This window comes from Pyxicephalus adspersus, chromosome 10 (genome assembly GCF_032062135.1).
Source record: "Pyxicephalus adspersus chromosome 10, UCB_Pads_2.0, whole genome shotgun sequence".
NCBI classification, from domain to species: domain Eukaryota; kingdom Metazoa; phylum Chordata; class Amphibia; order Anura; family Pyxicephalidae; genus Pyxicephalus; species Pyxicephalus adspersus.
Window position 1 is genome coordinate 8,679,874 of NC_092867.1, and position 19,752 is coordinate 8,699,625.

Below are 19,752 nucleotides of genomic sequence, written 5' to 3' on the forward strand. Positions count from 1 at the left end.
AAAAAAAAAACTGACAAGGATTCTATTCCTTCTCCACTCTATCCAGAACTATTCCAAATGAAAGTTTTACTTTTATAAGCTAGCACATTGGCAGAATCAATCCCACTGGTGTGACATTTGGGTATCAGCCAAGGAAACTTTGGCTATATTTCCATGAAATCAGTTCCACTTTTCAGACATACCGATAAGATAAGCATTTATTCGTTTGGATCATTACACAGAGAAAATAAAATGTATCTAAACCCAAGGACATAGATATAATATATTGCAGCCTAACAGTCCGTGTATGTGGTTGCTGCATTAGTTGTCTTTATTCAAGCTGCAATTACAGAATCCACAGCTCTGAACAATGAGGGAACCCCGGCCCTACCTAGATAATGCTAGGGAGACGCATTTTACCAATTTGTCCTGATTTGTATACTATTTTATACTGGTTATCAGCAACGAGACTCTGCCTGGCAAGAAATCAACTTTCTCAGTTGACAGAAGGACAACATCTGTGTTTACTGATAGGAAGATGAGAAGTCACCAAACAGAAAAGCGTCCAGGCATTGATACGTGACTTTATTCCAGGCTGCTGTACTCAATAGAAATGACTATTGACGTTTGTTATGGAAGTCTATACAAAAACATAACAATGACATTTCATATATTTATTATATTTATATATATTATATTTATTTATTTATGTTTCTATCATTTGTAGGGTACGGAGACCCCATGTTGAGGAAAACATTTTCTGCCAGCTATTATAACAGCTGGGCACAATCGCCAGCAGTGGTACTGATAGAAGTGGATAAAATGGTATTCTTTTGGTGATGTATTTGTATCAAATGTAATTTTTGGAATTGTGGCCAAAAAGTTCAACCTTGGTCCCATATAACATTTTCCAAACTGCTTTTTGGAGACTTTTTGCATATTTTACCTGGACCAGGATGTTTTTCTTTGTATGAGAAGGCTTCCATCCTGCAAACCTACCCTTTAGTCCAGACATCACAGAAAGAACACCATCCATAAAGCATGGTGGTGGCAGTATTATTCTTTGGGGTGCTTTAGTCTAGGTGGAGGGATTTATGAACAGTTCCAAATATGAGTAACGTTTGGAGCAAATACTTCAGGCTTTACCTTTCACATTGCACAAAGCATACGTCCAAACCAACAAAAGAATGGCTTTACAAGAGGAAAATAAAGGTTTGGAATGGCCCAGTGGGGTGACCTGAAGAGTGCTGTGTACAAAAGATGCCCTCACAATCTGAAAGATTTGCATTACATTTTGTAAGGAAGAGTGGGCAAATATCGCCAAGTGCCATGCTGAAAGACTCCGATCCAAGAAATGTGAATGCTGGAATGAAAATCAAAAGCTGCTTCAAATAGTATTAGGTTAAGGGTGTACACAAATATGCAACCAGCTTATTTTATACTTTTTATATTTTTCCCTAACAGTTTTGTTTGTATTTCAATTGAATTGTACAAATTATAGATCACATGGGACAATTGAAATGATTTATTCACCAAACCCTGGCATATTAGCAGGGATGTGTAGACTTTTATATTCAGTATAAGTGTATTCTCAGCACTGATCTAAGGTTTTACACAACAAAAAATAGATTTTGCATTACTCCCCCACCTCCACCTCCTGGACACTTTTTGTGTTTTTATTTTATTATTATTACTATACAAACATATTACGCAGCGCTGTACAAAGTCCATAGTCATGTCACTAGCTGTCCCTCAAAGGAGCTCACAATCTAATGTCTATGAACTTAGTTCCAAAACTAACCAGATTTGACTTGAACAACCAATCAGATTCTCAGTTTCATTTCCTAAACAGTAGCGCCAATGTATTATCTGACCGAGTGTTATCTATACACACATATCACAGATAATGTCAGCATAATAGAATGTTAGCACTTTATTGCAGCCAATCCCAAACCGTCAAACACTTTCCTCCTATCAGTTCAGAAAAGCACTTAGTCCCTCATAAGGCAATACAAGGTTCTCCCCAGGCCCTTTTAGCTGGGCGCACCACCCGGGAGGTTTCAGCACCCACGCGGCTGTTTTTGGGTGGTTACTAAAGAGTTTGGTCACAATACAGGGGCTGCCACCCACCTACAATTTCTTCCCACCCAGCTTAAAAAAATTTCTGGGTTGAGCACTGCAATAGATTTGATTGGATGTTAGGATGAACAGTCACTGACACCGACACCGATTTTTATCCACGTGCCCAATCACATCTATTGAAAAAGGAATACTTCCCCCACCTCCTAGATTGTAAGCTCTTCGGGGCAGGGTTCTCTCCTCTTTCTATGTTGCTGTCTGTGTCTGTCTGTCATTTGCATTCCCTTTTTAATGTACAGCGCTGCATATTATGTTGGGGCTATATAAATATTGTGCATGTAATAAACACGGCTATTAAAAAACTTTGTCTTCTTTTTTACATTAGTATCATGGTCATGTGATCTAGGATGCATTGTCCTATTCAAACTATAGAAAATAATATTTGTCAGGAGTAAAACCTTTATTTACATACTAAAACCATGAAGAACAGGAAGAGGGAAGCAAACCTGTGACTTCTTGTTTTTGCATATTTTCTGGGAAAAAAAATTACATTCAAGGGTATAAGTAAAAATAGTATGATTGTGAAATGGTCTAAAAAAATAAAATTGCCTATGTGCGCTCAGCCTCAACGTGGTCATACAAAGCCAGATTCTATAGACCGGATTTATTAAAGCTCTCCAAGGCTGGGGAGGATACACATTCATCAGTAAAGCTGGGTGATTCAGCAAACCTGGAATGGATTTCTTCAAAGTCAATTGCTATTTGTTAGCAAATGTTTTCAATCCTGATCAGATCCATTCCAGGTTTGCTGGATCACCCAGCTTTACTCATGAAAGTGTATCTTCTCCAGCCTGGGAGAGCTTTATTAAATCAAGCCCTATAACTTTGTATTATCTGGAAAATCCTCCCTGGAGCCAGTAACAAGAACTTTTTCCTTTTCACTTACATAGATGTTTTCCAGCTTGCGTGGATCCCTTGTGTGGAACTGATGCCCATCCTTTCTTTTTCCGAACCAGAAAGGAAGAGGTTAACGTTATGCGCTTCGCTGCACTAAGCTGGCTGGGTTACAAATTAACATTATGGCGGATAGACAAAAGTACAAACCGACAACGAGCCAACATAAGTAATAAAAGGAATTGTTTGTGAAAGCGATGTGCAAAGTACGGCAAACAGACTATCCCAGCGTTATTTTCCAGGGACGATTTTAAGGGAGGAATCTGAATTGGCGCTAAGAAGCATATGTGGATTTTCAATGCCAGATTATTGTCAAGTACAGATATAAATTATAGATACATGGGGTATATATAAAAATAATTACTGATATAATTATTAATATCTTTATAGCACCATCATAATCAATGGTGATGTACAACGCAGCCCATGGTGGGTGATAATACATGAACAATTCATACCTATACAATGTAATGTAATAATACAAAAACACCCGGACAATGCAGTTGCATGCTTAGGTAGGCTCATTACAACAAAGACAAAAACAACTGAGCTTACAGTCATGATATAGCAAATAAAATAATACAGCTCAAGCTGCAACTCTCACTGCCTTTTCAGAACTGTCCCATGTAGTAATTCCTTTCTGCCACTAGATGTCCTCAGTCTTTTAAATTTAATTACAACCTAGAGGTGTGAGGGCATTACTGTGAATGTAGGGCATTAGGGATCCATCACTGTGGGGAGGGCGCCATGGCACATCAGTCCTTCTTTCTGTATCACTGAGAACTACTCACCCCTAGGGGAAAATCTATAGAGAACCCCAACTAAAATAAATGGGGAAGGGGGTGAATCCCAGAGTTGGCCTTTGCTTTGCAATATTGCTCCCATTGCAATGAAAAGCATTTTTTAAAAATGCAATCGGTTTCAATGAGGAGGACAGAGGCTGTTTATTGCAGCTTGAGCTATTGAGTTCCATAAACAATATACTTCCCTATTTTTTTCACTTGATTTGGCATAGTTGGTATTCTATAGGGGAAAGGTTATATGAACTTTTTTTCAATTCCTTGCTGTCAGGATTGAGAAGAAGAAGCCCTGCAGCCAATCAGAGCTCACACACAGCTAAGAATTGTCTCCCTGCCTCCAATCTCAAAGTCTTCCTGCTGTCACATGACAAGTCACATGATCTTCCATACTCCTAAGTACCAGTTATTTCTTTGTGCTCCCAGCAGCAAAAAGATTGCTTGGGGAACAAATGAGAGGATGCAGGATGGGGGATTGGGCAATAAAATAATCCCATTTAATTGCCCCACATATGCACAACACAGGTACAATTTAAATGAGTAACTATAATTAAAGTTCACATTATTCTTAAAAAAAATAAAAAATGTAATTGGATCTAAATTTCATTGCTGTTTGAAATAAATTCTAATTGCTTGTTAGTCGTTAACACAAATACATTGGCTTGTTCCACTTAGCACATGGAAAATGCAGTTTTCTTCCAAAATCCACACGGCCCATGGGAAATATTTGTATGGAGGCTCCGAGCCAACGTACATTCCAAACAATTACAGTGCAACATGGAGCAATTCCAGGGATCAGAGGTGGGCCGGGATCTGTACCCATCCAATTTATATAAAAGGTACAAAGCCCTTCCCGGGACTCACACGCCATTGATAAGTGATCGGCAATACAAGGTCAATGGGTTCAGCATCTTCCAATTAAAGCTCCTGAAGCTTGAGGTTTTTTAAAAATGTAGGAACCTCACAAGAAGTTACCAACTCACTGGATCAGGATAATAATCAGGATTATTACAATTATTAAACACATATAAGACATAATGCTATCCATATGGGGAGGAAATATAACATTTCTGCATATTTAGTTCCGCCATTTATTTTTTGCATTTAGTAGATTGGAATAGGAAATGTAAAAGGTGGAAATGTGGAAAAGTCCAGGTCAGTACATGGCACCACTGTCTGTATGGAACAGTACTTGCATGAAGGGTAAGAACTTTTTGCCCCTGCCCCTGCCCCTGATTTGGAGGGACTATCCCTCTTCATACCCCCTGCTGTCTATGATTTGGAGGGACTGTCCTTCTTCCTACCAACCAACTGTCCTTGATTTGAAGGGACTGTTCCTCTTTATACCTCCCAAGTGTCCGCTATTTGGAAGGACTGTCCCTCTTCATACCCCCTGCTGTCCTTGATTTGGAGGGACTGTTTCTCTTTATACCCCCCAACTGCCCCTGATTTGGAGGGACTGTTCCTCTTCAAACCTCCCAACCGCCCCTGACTTGGAGAGACTGTTTGTCTTCTTACCCCCAACTGCCCCTAATTTGGAGGGACTGTCCTTCTTCCTACCAAGCAACTGTCCTTGATTTAAAGCGACTGTCCCTCTTCATACCTCCCATCTGTTCCTGATTTGGAGGGACCGTCCTTCGTAGCTCCAAACTATCCCCAATATGGAAAGAGTGCCCCACTTTATGCGGCTGTCCCTCTAAATCAGAGACAGTCGTTTGGCATAAAGTGGGGCAGTGGTTCCATATTGGGGATAGTTGGGTGGTATGAAGAGGTGCTGTCCCTCTTTCATACTTACTGCTATCTCTGATTTGGAAGAACTGTCCCTCCTTATGCCTCCCAATTTTCTCTAATTTAAAGAAAATATTCCTCTTCTTACCTTCCAACTATCCCTAATTTGGTTTTTTGTAGGGAATTTTCCATAATTTGGAAGGACTGTCCTTCTTTTAGATCCAAACCCATCAGTGGTCCCTCTTTTTGGGTACATATATACACCTCAGTATAAGAAATATGACAAAGTCTTTTTATTGCACATTTGTCTTGCAAGCACAAAGAAAACAACTTTATATTCATCTTTAACCAAACATTTTTCCATATCCATTACTTTATGGTCCATAAAATAGGGAAGGGGCCGGGCGTGTCATTATCTAGACCCTGGTCGCGGATTTATGGTAATGGTGGAAAACCATCTTAGCCTGCGGTTTGCTTGGGGGCGTGCAGGGGTCTGCATATGAATGTGTAGGGACCAAGCCCATAATCGGAGTGTTAAGATAAGTAGTTTCTGTTGCTTTAACATGCAAATCCCCTCCTAAGGACTAACTGGAAAGGAGTAATTACTGAACAACCAATACTTTTCCCCTCCCCCTTCGTATGCTGCTCTTCCCTACCTCTTAGATTGTAAGCTCCTCGGAGCAGGGTCTTCTCCTCCTCCTGTGTCACTGTCTGTCATTTACAACCCCTATTTATTGTACTGCGATGCCTAATATGTTGGCGCTATATAAATACTGTTTATCAATAATAATAATAATAATAATAATATTAATAATCAATGCATAGACAATGGTATTGTACAGACGTCAAATTATAGACCCTGGAAATGATCTTTTATGATTGTTCCAGTGACATGAGAACTAACAATGTCTGTACACACACTACACTACACACCACAATAATGTGGCTGATGTCTGTTCTGAAATAAAATACATTAACCTGCCTGTTCGATATCTTTTCACATGTGCAGGTAAGCGTACGATGCCAGAATACCGCTGACTGTGAAGAATGAATTACCTTCTGTGCACATGTGCAGAAGCTTGGCCAATCAAAATGGCCAAAGATTTGGAACCAGTAATAGGCCTGAATAAGAATGGTGATCCCTTCTTCACCTGAGTGTACCCCCATCCTTTCCTGGTCCTCATGTTGGCTGCCAGGAATGAATGAACTCCCAGGCACATGCACAGGAGTTACGTCATCCTGACCTGATCCATCAATGTGGCCACAGATCTGGAACCCTGCAGAAGACTGGGTAAAGATGGAGATACCCTCCCCACCTGGATGGCATCCCCATCCTCATTTTGGCTTTTAGGAATGAATAAAATCCCTTGCACATGCACAAGAGTTTCATCACCTGGAAGGCACTACCATCTTCACCTGGTCCTCTTGTTGGCTACCAAGAATGAATGAACTCCCGGACACATGCACAGGAGGTACTCCATCCTGACCTGGTCCATCAAGGTGGCCAAAGATCTGGAACCCAGAAAAAGACTGGGTGAAGATAGCGATACCCTCCCCACCTAGATAGCATCCCCATCAACCTCTTGGCTCTCATCATTCCGGGCTGGTTGATCAAGGTGGCCAAAGATCTGGAACCCCACAGAGGACCAGGTGAGGATGGCAATGTCCTCCTCATTTGGAGAGCACCCCCATCCTTACCTGGTCCTCTTCTTGGCTTCCAAGAATGAATGAAATCCCAGGCACATTCACAGATGTTACAATATTCCAGCCTGGTTGATCAAAGTGGTCAAAGATCTGGAACAACGAAGAGGACTGGATGAGGATAGCGATGCTTTCCTCACTTGGCACTACCATTCTTAGTTGGTCCTCTTCTTGGCTGCCAAGAATGAATGAACTCCCAGGCACATGCACAGGATTTACATCAATCTGGCCTGGTTGATCAAGGTGGCCAAAGATCTGGAACCCAGAAGAAGATTGGATGAGGATGGCGATACCCTCCCCACCTAAACGGCACCATCTTTTTTTTGGCTGCCAAAAATGAATGAAATCCCAGGCACATGAACAAGCCTGGTTAATTATAGTGGCCAGGTAACAGGAAACCCAGAAGACGACCAAATGAAGAAGGCAATGCCTGCCCATCTGATGCTCTTCTTGGCAGCCAGAATGAATGAACTCCCAGGCACAGGAGTTACACCAATCTGGCCTGGTCCATCAATGTGGCCAAAAAATCTGGAAGCAAACAAAGCATTTTTTAAACTTTAATTTTATTTCCACTTTAACCTATGTACTGATATCAGAATTATATGACAATATGGTGCAGCACAAAATATTGGCTAACAAAAACCAGACGTGATTGTGCCAGAAGTAGACTGTGTCATAGCACAATCAGAAAAAGGAAATTCCTAGCAGTTTAATACCCAGCTGACAACCATATGAATTACAATATAATACAAAGTAATGGGAGAGGCCACATGTGCTGCAATATAACGAAATAGCACAACACACAAAGCAGAAAAATAATATAAGGGACAAACAGATCAATACAACATGGACAGGTAAAAAAATTCACAAGCCTCTTTTTTTTTAATAGCAGGCTAAATAGAAGGATGGGAGATTATATAGAAAAACAAAATGTCCAGAAATCAAACAATACACCTAAAAACCAAAAAGTGATATCTCAGCTGTTACATACAATGCAAATACCCCAAATGTATCCAGAGAATCCCAAGCCTTAAACTGGATTGAAACCCAAAGCTGCACTCCAAGCAAACAGCTAAACAACACAGATCAGATCCATATAAAGGAACCACTGTACCCACTAATGATTTGTTTTCTCTCCCTCTAGTCCTGAGATGTACACAGCTCTGCTACCTAGCACTACATTGTCTAACATGGAAGGGGACCAAATATTCAGTTTCTTTTTCAGGTCCCCATCCCAACAGCTAACTGGGCAGTGAAAGGTGAAGTAGCTTATTCTGCACAAGGATCTCAAGCCAGTTGTCTGGTCAGCCCAGAAGAATTACAGCACACAAGATTTAAACCGCATTCCCCTTTTCACACATTTTACCCAATGTCTGTCCAGTGGCTCATGCAACTCACAGGTAAAATAAATAAAACAATAACAAAATAAAAAAAAAAAAAACAATAGAATGTATATATATATTGTACATACGATTGTGGAACAAATCTATAGGTAGAGTTCCAGATTGCTTTGATGCTCTTACAGGATTGCATTTTTTATTTTCATTTTTTTCCTGGGGGATTATGTGCCAAATGTAAAATTTGGTGTATTTACCCGTGGCAGAAAATATATCCAAGTCCACAGAATTAAAAATATTAAGGGTCCCTGAAATTCTAACAATAAAACCTGTGAATTGAGGGAAAGAGTTTTTTCTACAGATAATGACTTCTCACAGGGACACTTCCAGGAATACAGATTTGCAGGGACTAACAATGGAATATCCCGAGGGAATTTAGCTCTTCAGGCAGACTATTATGAGCAACATGACTTGTGTGGCATTTGTATACCCGTGTGGCATTTCTATGGTAGTGTGGGACTTGTGGGTTTTATATTCTCATGTAGGTTTTCTCTATGCATTGCAATATTCACTGTAAAAGACAAGTAATCTGTCAGGTTCCTTGGCTTTCTCCCACATTGCCTCTTGTGAGCATGTCCTTGTTTGGTTGTGAAAAGAGGTGTAGATTGTAAGCTCCTTTGGGGTAAAAACTGATGGGAATTGATTACAATCATAAATTAATTATTGCTCCCAATATCACCCCTATTGGTCCCAAGTCCTGCCCAAGTTTCCATGCCAGGTGGCAATACATTAGTTTAGTTACCATTCCCATTTACTGCATGTTTTTTGATTCAATTACCTCTGCTCATCTACCCCAACAAGTCATCAAGTGTTCCCACAAGAATGTATTTTTCTTTTTTTCCCCCCCACAAGTCATCAAGTGTTCCCACAAGAATGTATTTTTCTTTTTTTCCCCCCCCAACATACGCATTTACCGTTAATGCGTTGTGATGGGTTAAAGGGTCAGACGCATCTATGCACGTTGGGGTCCATTAGTAATAAATTAATGCACACCCCAATATGCCATTGTAGTTACATTTTCTCATAGGTGTCAAGCCGTTTCTAAAATGCTAAAAAAGGTGCCCATGGATGCTAGATGGTGGCTGTCCATGCACATTGGATCTGGTCGCCATACAACCTTTGTGCAAATATTGGACAAACACGCAAGTTCCAATGCCTGAAACGGGCGTCTTGATAGTAAAAATCCATAAAAACAGAACGTAGGGTGGTTCTGATATAAAATATTCCAGAATCAGTTGCAAAGTTTAAAACTGGACAGAAGTTGATCTGTGGCTAGGGCTGTGTTTCAACATGCAATGGCATATATTAAGTTTTCTGGGTTCTATTGAGCCCCCCAGCTCTCCTGTATTCTAGCCCGCTTCCCCTTTATCCATTTATTCCAGGAACAAATCCTTAGCAGCCGGGACTATCCCTGGATAGCAGAGCCAGATCATTTAATAATAATCAGAAGGGAAAGTCATGCAAGGACAGCATGCAATGCACAAAGATTTAAAGAAGAGAAGTACTCACTGTGGTCAGCTGCTTGGCATAGGAAGTCAATGAGAGCTTAGAACCAACGCTCCCTGATCAGAGATAATCACACTCAGTATATTGTGACTTTGTTGTGCAGAAAGTGTTGTGTGCTCTTATTATCAGCAGTTCCTTTGTGACTGGAACAACCCCCAGCTCACCCACAGAAATCCTGCTAGATAGGTTTACAAGGAATATGACACAGCCTCTGCAATTCAAGCTGCAGCCACTAGTAGGCGCAGGGATTTGGCAATCCCTACTGCAATTGTACAAATCAGCATGACCCAAGGCTGCTAGTTTATTTGCAATTTGGCTTACTTGAGGTTTGTTTTGTATCATCATTTCCATAAATTCCAGCCATGGTAGGGTGAAGATGCTGAGAACACCCTGTCCCTGGTGTGAATTTGCTGCATTAATATTATTAAATTGTATTTACATGGCACCAACATATTACGCAGCGCTGTACAAAGTTCATAGTCATGTCACTAGCTGTCTCTTCAAGGCGCTCACAATATAATGTCCATACCATAGTCATATGTCATTAACACAGTCTGTTGCGGTGAAGCCAATTAACCTAACAGCATGGGGGAGGAAACTGGAGTAAGCATTATTGTGGAACTACAAGTTTCAGCCCCATGCATTAAAGGCAGAAGTGCAGTAAGAGTCTGGGCTTTGTTTTCCTGCATTTGGAGCAGAATACAAATTCAAAGAAACAATGCACTTTTCAATTATTTAAATTTAGCAGACAGAGGATCAGAACCCCCAACCAAGCAAGCTGTATATTTTAGAACCAGATCTGAAATGGCAGTTTTTGGATAATCTTTCAGTGAAATGTGCAGCTTAGATAGAGGTTTTGGCAAAGGAAATTCACAAAGTATATTTTGCCAAAAAAAAAAAAACTTTTTCAATGTTGCTGGTGGCTTTTGTTCTTTGGTCACACTGCAGACTGCACTATGGACCCCAGGTCCATTCTCAGCACCTAAATGCATGTGCAGGAGTTACATCATCAGCGACCGAAGATGATCCTGGTGGACCCAGAGGAGTCGCCAGCAGACAAATATTCGTTTACCAACGATAATAATTGGAAGTGTGTACGTAGCTTAAGAAAAAGGTAAGTGTGCCCCATAATCAGAAATTATAACAAAAGCTCACCCACACTAATGAGTTTCCTTCTGCTTTAACACTGTGAAGTTGTAAATAAGTCCAAAGAGATCAGACAAATACATGTGAGCGGCCTAACTAGGCTGCAGCTTGCAGAGATACCCACAACCCAGATTACACTGTTGTAGGGAGTCAATGTGCACTGTTGGCTATTTGTCAGGTTTCAGCACACCTGTATTTTTTAAAATCCATTTTAATATTAATTTAATACAGTATTTATATAGTGCCAACATATTACGCAGCGCTGTACAAAGTCCATAGTCATGTGACTAGCTGTCCCTTATAGGAGCTCACAATCTAATGTCCCTACCATAGTAATATGTCATTAATGCAGTCTAAAGCAAATTTTTGGGGAAACCAGTTAACCTAACTGCATGTTTTTGGAATATATCTACAATGTATTGTGGATTATATCTAGAAATTAGGATGCAATAAAGCCAGACTATGGTGCACATGTGGATTGGGGTGCCGTTGAAAACAAGGCAATGCACAGAAAGCCCAGCATTGCAATCTTGCATGGTAAGATGTGCATTTTGCCTTTGAATATGGGAAGATGGATCGGATATCTGATCAGATCAACACTATCATTGTATTGAATTTTGATTCTGTAAAGAGTGTGGTATATTCAAAAATTATATTTAAAAATTCTGATAATATCCCCAGCTCAAGTTCCTATACCCTGAGCTCCTGGAAAATAGTTTACAATTAAAATAAGTTTGTGTCTTGTATACGTTCTAACTCTCTGGACTTGTTTGCTTGGTAGTAAAGTAAAAGTCACGCATTGCTTTTTATAACTATATATATATGTTATACACCTATTGCTTCTTCCTGGTATTTTATAGCAATGACATTATGCAGCAATTTATGGAGTGCAAACAGCCGTTCCCATGCCATGTGACATCAAATAACCTGCCAGGATGTTAAGAAGTTTTTTTTAGGTTGGAGGGTTTAACCCGTGCAGACCTGGGGAAATATACACCCTCCATGCAGACAATGGGCCTGATTTTATAAAGCTCTCCAAGGCTGGAGAGGATACACTTTAATCAGTGAAGCTGGGTGATCCAGCAAACATGGAAAGGAATTCTCCATAGTCATTTGCTAGCAAATGTTTTCAATCAATCTGGACCAGATCCATTCCAGGTTTGCTGGATCAACTGGCTTCACTGATTAAAGTGTATCCTCTCCAGCCTTGGAGAGCTCTAATAAATCAGGTCCTGTTTCTTCAAAGGAGTTTAAACCCAGAATCCTGAGTGGCGCAGGAAAGACTGCATAGACACCGCATGCTACTCTGCACTGCGGCTGAAATCCTTTCATTAAGATTCATTGCATCTCAGGAAGTTTGTGAGACACACAATTGTACTTTTGGATATTGGGGCCTAATACACACATGTGCTAGCAGTGCACTGGACTGACTGATACTCTGAACATTGATCAATTGGTCAGGAGACCCAAAACACTACACACACAGGTACAATGTTCTGCACTCCCAAACATATTATTTAAATGAAAAGTGATTGGAATTCTGATCGGATGTGATTGATCATTGATAGACATGGCTTGTTCGCATTGATTTCTTTATATCCGTTTGGGCATGGAATTAATGCTCGCCAAGCGCCGTGTGACATTTATTCCAGCATTGCTGCCCAATGCCCATGTGCAGTTCTAATTCTATAAAATAGATTTTGTTTTTATTGTTTGCATGTTCCCACAAATTATTATCAATGGAAATAGAGTGGCTTTTGTTTAACAAATGTCCAAGAATTGCAGGTGGTAACCGTGGACTTCCAATCTGTCCACGTTGAATGAAAGCGCAAACTTCAATTGCTTATGATTGGTTGACTGCTGATTTCCATTCAGATTCATTGAAAAGCTGAAAAGTCACTTTAGTGAAACTTCTCAGAAAAGCAAAAAAGTGTAAAAACTTAGCAATCTTTCTGCCAATTCTGATTTGTAGATTATTCTCAGGATCAACATCTTGGAAAAGTTACACTTCCAGGGGTGACAATCTCCTCCCCTGGGACTATACCCACCTTTCCCCGGTTATTTTTTACAGTATTGTACTGAGGGTCAGCAAGGAGAACCAATAAGTTCTGTCTTTGAAGGGCGATTTCTCCCCAGTGCCACCGCCTGGAGGCAGAAGAGCCACGGTGCCCCCATCAGTGGAGGAACAAGGGGTACTTCTGTACCAGGCCAAATGAGCTTTGCTGGAACACCCAGACATGGGGAGGAGGGCCGAGAAAATGCACCTAGTATGGGGCCCAGAAACTTCTAATGGCGGACCTGGAGCCACCCATATACCTTTTAATATATATGCCTCTGAAGCTACAGAATATACAACTCCAGAAATTGAACCATTCTGTAATCCCTGTGCTTTTATTTGCTCCGGTCTGTATGAATCGCCGGCATTATCCTTTGGCTCTTGATATACCTTATCTCTCTCGCTCCTTTTTTATTGGCTGAGCTTGGCGTCGGCTGCGCGGCTTACAGACTCACCGCGTCAGCTGAGTATTGATTATACAGCTCCCTATTGTTTACCGAACAGGGGAAGGTGACGAATTGCTCGGTCTACAGCGATAACAGCTACAGAATTTAACCTTAGAGTCTGGGAAGCTATTGATGTCCTCCGCAATAATTTCTTTTGGTGTCTAAAAATTATATTTAGCACCATTGCAATATAGGCACTTTTCGCATATTTTATTAATATAGCATTCTCCTGATTTCCTGTTTGACCTGGAAATTGTTGCGTCAGCCCTGTCTGCTTCATTTTTAAAAAAAGACAATTTGGTGTTGGCACCTTCAGGCTTTTCTTATAGGAGTGGTGTCAATGTATTTTAGGATTTGGGTGGGCAGTTCTGATGCCTAAGGTTCCTCAAGGTTTCCTGGACTCACAGGAGGCCAAACTCAGAATTTAGATATTGGGATCGAAGTGCTATACTCTGGGAAAAATACAGTGTAAGCTTTCTTTTTGGTAATATTATCAGGTAAGTAGTCCTGATATTCCAACACTTTTCGGGAGTTTGCAGTCCTTCGTCAGGGTTTTTTGGAGTGAGAAAAAGTATAAGCGAAACTGAAGCAAACATAAATCTTACATGCTAGCCAGCACAAGAGTAAAACTATACATTTGACTCTCAAGATGAATCCAAAAATTAAACTTGATCCCTTACCTAGGATGGCCAGATACAGAGATCTGCCCAATGACCCACCATGCTTGGTAGTCAACAATACTACTGTCATTCATCTCCTGTCTACCTACAAAAAATTGGAAGTAGACAAGGGGTGGCGCTTGTTATGATGGGGGGACACAGCGAGTGTATAGTTGTGATGCTGGGAGCCCCGCCTTTTTATCAGAAACCCCACCCCTGCACAACAGAAGCTCCACCCCTGTCTACCTCCTCGCTTCCTTAAATTGACATCATTATAGTTGACCATGCTCAACGTGAATTGAACAGGTGCTTTGAGTATATATATAAAAAAAACATGCTGACATAAAATACTGATGTATTAAAATAATAAAACTAATCTAAGTTTCCAGATTCTTTTAAACTTTTTCAGTGCAATTGACATATGCGATAAGTATGCTGAGCTAAAGATTTATGGCTTGATTCAACACGCCAGAGGTGAAAATGGTGCAAAGTTGACCTTCACAGGGTGTTAATGCACAAAGAGCACAATGTTCATTGTAAAACTTAATTAGCAATTAAGCTGATAAAAACGTTAATGATAAACCAGGACAAATTCATCAATGCTTTATTAGATGTCTGAACCGATTGCTCGCTGCAACCTGTTAAAAGGTCAGTGCATTCAAAATCTGTATTTCAGTTCAGAAGATATAATGTTATGGGAAGATCTTTGTAGACATTTATGGCTTCTTTAACTCCTCTTTATACCCCTAAACCTAACTAATAGTACTTACCTACCCTCCCTAATATCTAGTAGTTGTTACATTCAGCTGGACTGCACGACAGGAAAGTGAACGAACGTTCGTTCATTACGCATGCTCAGACCATGGACGATCAACGAACGATCGTACACACGAACGATGTTCAACGATCGTCGTCCAATCCGATCCGCCGGTCCGGTCGTTCGTCGGCATCGTTGGTTACTTTTTTTGCGAACGATTTTTGCCCAATCGATCGTTCGTCGTTCGTTTTGAACGATAAAAATTGGAAGTGTGTACGCACCTTAACACTTACCCTGGCCCCTATAGTGAACCCCTAACACATACTTCTCCCAAACCTAATATGTAACCTCTAAACAGAATAACACTTATCACCCCAACCTTATGCTGACCCCTATAGTGATTCCTTAACACCTAGCCCCTCCCAACCCTAATATGTAACCATTAAAGGGATCCCATAACACTTACCACCCCAACCCTACCACTTATCCTGACCCGTAAATTGATCCTTAAACATCCACCTCTCCCATACCTAATATGTAATCTTTAAACTGATCACCCCCAACCCTAACCCATAGTGGTCCATTTAACACCTAACTCCCACCCAACCTTAACACCTAACCTGATCTCCTAAAGTGAGCTAATGATTTAAATGGCCCAGGGATTTGCCCATACATTGACACCCTTCTCCTTTCATACCTATCTTCCTAGCACTCCCCCACCCAACCCTAACACCCCTAAAACATTAAACCTGAGTCTTCCTGAACACTTTCCTAAATCCCAACACTAATGAACCCCAATTCTGCTGCATTGTCACCTTGGCCAGGGACTCCTGCATAAGGGTCCTTGGTGTCACTATAACCTGATCCATAGAACACCAAATATTTGGATATTACACCTGGGGAGATGACCATGATACATTTTATCCATTCATTATTGTTTTTATACAAATTACAGATTGATGTTATAGAGAATTTTGAAGAAGAAACCACCTCTTCCAGTACTCCCTGTCCCTGTATTTCCATAACAAAGTACCTACACAAATTGACATTTGTTTTGTTATTTCATGGATTCATACTGCTGATACAGCATTTTGTGAAGTTTATAAATTCTCAGGTAAATTCCAGCATTTATCATTGCATTCCACAATACCCTCATAACAAACCCTCATTTAGGTCCAATTATGTTCTAAATCCACCAGGATCAAGTATCTAAGCTTGCCCTGAAAACAAATATTCTCTGTGGGTACATCTTCTGCACCCCACCCTGAATATCCCCGCTGAATAGGAGATTATATTATACCTGTAAATGTTGCTAGCTATGGGGCTAATAATTTAACATTTTTATTATATATTTTTTGTTTTATTTACAGTTTTAGTCTGCTGCTGAACAAATGTTTTTTTTTATTATTATTTTTACGTCTTGCAAACCCAATATGAAGGGTCACTAGTAAAGTGTTCATGGCTGGTTCCTGATGGAAGAATTTGGAGCATAGCCATTAAAGTCCATATACACTTAAAGGCAAATTCCAGGCTGTAATAATAGAATATCATTCATTCTATTTTATTTCTTTAATAAAATAATATTTGTCATCCCAATAGGAATCCCAGGAGATTGAAGTTTGGGATAGGAGTAGAGGGAAGATGCTCATGTAAAATCCAATACGCAAACAGAGCTGCAAAACTGCCCCTGTGAATAGAGGTGGCTGTATAATATATTCAGATGTGTGTGAATTACAACATGGCGCCATGGCTAAATTTTACTAGTTTCCAGGCTGTGATGTTGATTTATTGGCATCTAAAGCTGCACCCCCTGCTGAGCAATATGGTTGCACCCACCAGTTCCTGTGTCCCCTAGTGATGTATGGGCCAGTGGATCAAACCATGTCACACAGCAGGGGTGCTACACCCAAAACACAAAGGAACGTCATATTCCTGGAGTGCTGATCATTGCAAAAAATGAAGTTTTTTTTTTTTTACAGGCTACTACTGGCTCAGTTGATCTTTGTACAGTCACGGGCTTGCTATCACCCCAAAAAGCGAAGATTCTAGGCAGAAGGAGGCCATAGATGCAGTTTTACCAGTTCCACCAACTCCTGCAAGCTGATAACATTTTGTCTAATGCCCTGATCTGAGCACATTTCTATTTGCATGCTAATACCTAAACTCTGAAAGGTTATCAGCAGAAACAGAAGGAAATGTTGTTTTTCTATGTAGTGTTTCTCACATGCTTATTGGCATTATTGGGATTAACCCTGTGCTTACTGGAAGAATTTGAGAGATGGTCCTTGGCCATGGGATCCCTACAGACATTAGAAAACACATGAATGATCCTGCAACTCTGACATTGGTTCAAACATGTGACTGAGTTGACCAATCACTTTTCTTTAATTTTATGATCGGTCTCTAATTTTGACCAATGTCTGTTTATACAAAAATATTTTATTAAAAGGATTTTTCAGTGACCATTTATTTAATAATGCAGGAAAATGTTAAAATCACTTTATGTTGCTGTTGTGTCCCATCGGAAAGTGTTGCATTGCATCTCAGTGCTGCTGACCACCTCCTGTCTACTTGCCCCGGCGTTGGCTGTACATCATTGCTCTGGGCTGGCTTCCTGATCATGACAACAAACCATTCCTGTGTAATATGTGACAGCCACTTGTAGGCTTCAACCGGGTCACATGTGATGGGGTGACAAAACTGAGGTTCAGTTGGGAGACGGTTGTCACCCAGGAAGTTTCTGATTAAGACCTTCATGGCAAGATCATCATTTACTAGACCAGTCCTGCTCACACTGCATTTTGTTATTTTATTAAGAAATAAATCTGGACAATGGATTTTATTAGGTCCCTACAGTTCCCCATAACCTCCAGTAATGTGAGTAATAGGGAAAGCTTTTCCTGTGCTGTAACATCGAGAGAGAAGGCCAGACAGGGGAGGAAATTCCCATAGTCTTAGGGTTCTGCTCATTGAAAGGTTCCTTGGCCACCGCTGGTACCCTAGCCTTCCATGTGCACCCCTAGTTTTGAAACCACACAGGTCTTGGACTAATACTCAGGATCTGATTGGTGGGGTCCCAAGTCATGTGATAAGCATGGGTGCCGATCATGGCAATGGCATGCAGGCTGGTGGAACTTCTTCAGCCTGGCCATTATTTTCCGGTCCTGGCTGTGAAAGTAAACTGGAGCAATTTAATTTAATTGAAACAATTAAATCTACAAACAATGCCCAACTACAGTCAGCTTCTCCCAAATCACGAGGCAAGGTGACAAGACTAGATGTTCACGTGTTATGTGAATCAGACTCCATCAAACATTCAGCCCTCATAACATGTAAAAATGTAATTGTGAAGGCAATGTAGAGCATTCCCATGTTTGCTTTCTTCTTTATATTCCATCAGAGGAGAACGTGTCTGATATCTACCAGGAAACATAAGGGTTCTATTTTTCCTTTTGGGGTCATATTCGGGTCAGCTCAGCCGTCTGGCAAAGATTAAACTTTTTGGATGTTTCCCGATCAGACTCTCTGTGCTTGTAATTGTTGATTATTAATCAGCCTTCTGAGCTGTTTTTTTGCTTCCTTTTCTTGGACGTGAACTACGTTTTGTTTTTTTCTTTTCTTTCCAGTGTATGGTCAGTCATCCAGAACCAACAAAAATGACTAGAGGCTGTTATTGGGAGGGGAGACTTTCCTTGAACTAGATAATTACCAAAAAAAGGAAGGAGAACAAGATAAAGCTTCATATAAGTCTAGGAAAGCTTGATATCCTGCAGGCCGTACCAGCACTTTTGCTCATGTATTAGTTCTGTCATTTTGATGTTCCGCTATAGGTAAATTTCTACATTCCCCACTTAAAGCCCAACACCTGGAAAAAAAAAATAAAAGCTACTCCACCCACACTTCAAAGGTCACTTTTATTTAGAACAGTACAAATCACTTATATTCTGATTCTGCTGGTGAAGAACAGTCCCTTGGCATTCTTACTTCCAGTGCAGGAGTAGAGCTCCTGCATTGCATTTGATGCCATCAAGCCCATGGCTGCTGGACGGAGCACATAGAGAAGAGCCGGGAACGGGTTACCCAATAGGGGAAAACATGCAGGAGCGCTGTTAGATTCAATGAAAGTGTTCTTTATGGCCAGTACAGGGATATTATATAACTTCTCCTAGTGTTGAGTTTTCATTACATATGTGTGAATGGCTTTGCCTGCACTTTAATATTCAATGGTTCCTTCCAGATAGTATAGGCCAGTCTCTCATCTTACTTTTACCTGCAGCAATAAAAGTACTACTGATTGGTCAAGGACTTGCTTTGGCCTACCATTGGATAGTGAAGGATACAGTGGCTCACATTCTCATCTTGCACTGCTGGGTCCCAGGTTTAATCTCAGCCAAGGAATTATCTGGATGGAGATAGTATGTTCACCCAATGTTTGTGAGGTGAACCTACTAACCCACAAGCATTGCATCCCCCACCTACTAGATTGTAAGCTCTTCGGGGCAGGGTCTTCTCCTCCTGTATCACTGTCTGTATGGCACAGTGCTGCG

The 19,752-nt window shown here is 40.7% G+C and overlaps 1 protein-coding gene across 1 annotated transcript in view; it reads right to left on the bottom strand.

Annotated features, from left to right (window-relative positions):
- LOC140339909 (prominin-1-A-like) overlaps positions 1 to 10,300 on the bottom strand; it is a 63,641-nt gene extending 53,341 nt beyond the window's left edge. The window contains exon 1 of the mRNA XM_072424823.1: positions 10,145 to 10,300. The gene's annotated coding sequence lies outside the window, so the exon portion shown is untranslated. The remainder of the gene's footprint in view (positions 1 to 10,144) is intronic.
- Positions 10,301 to 19,752: the final 9,452 nt, after the last annotated feature.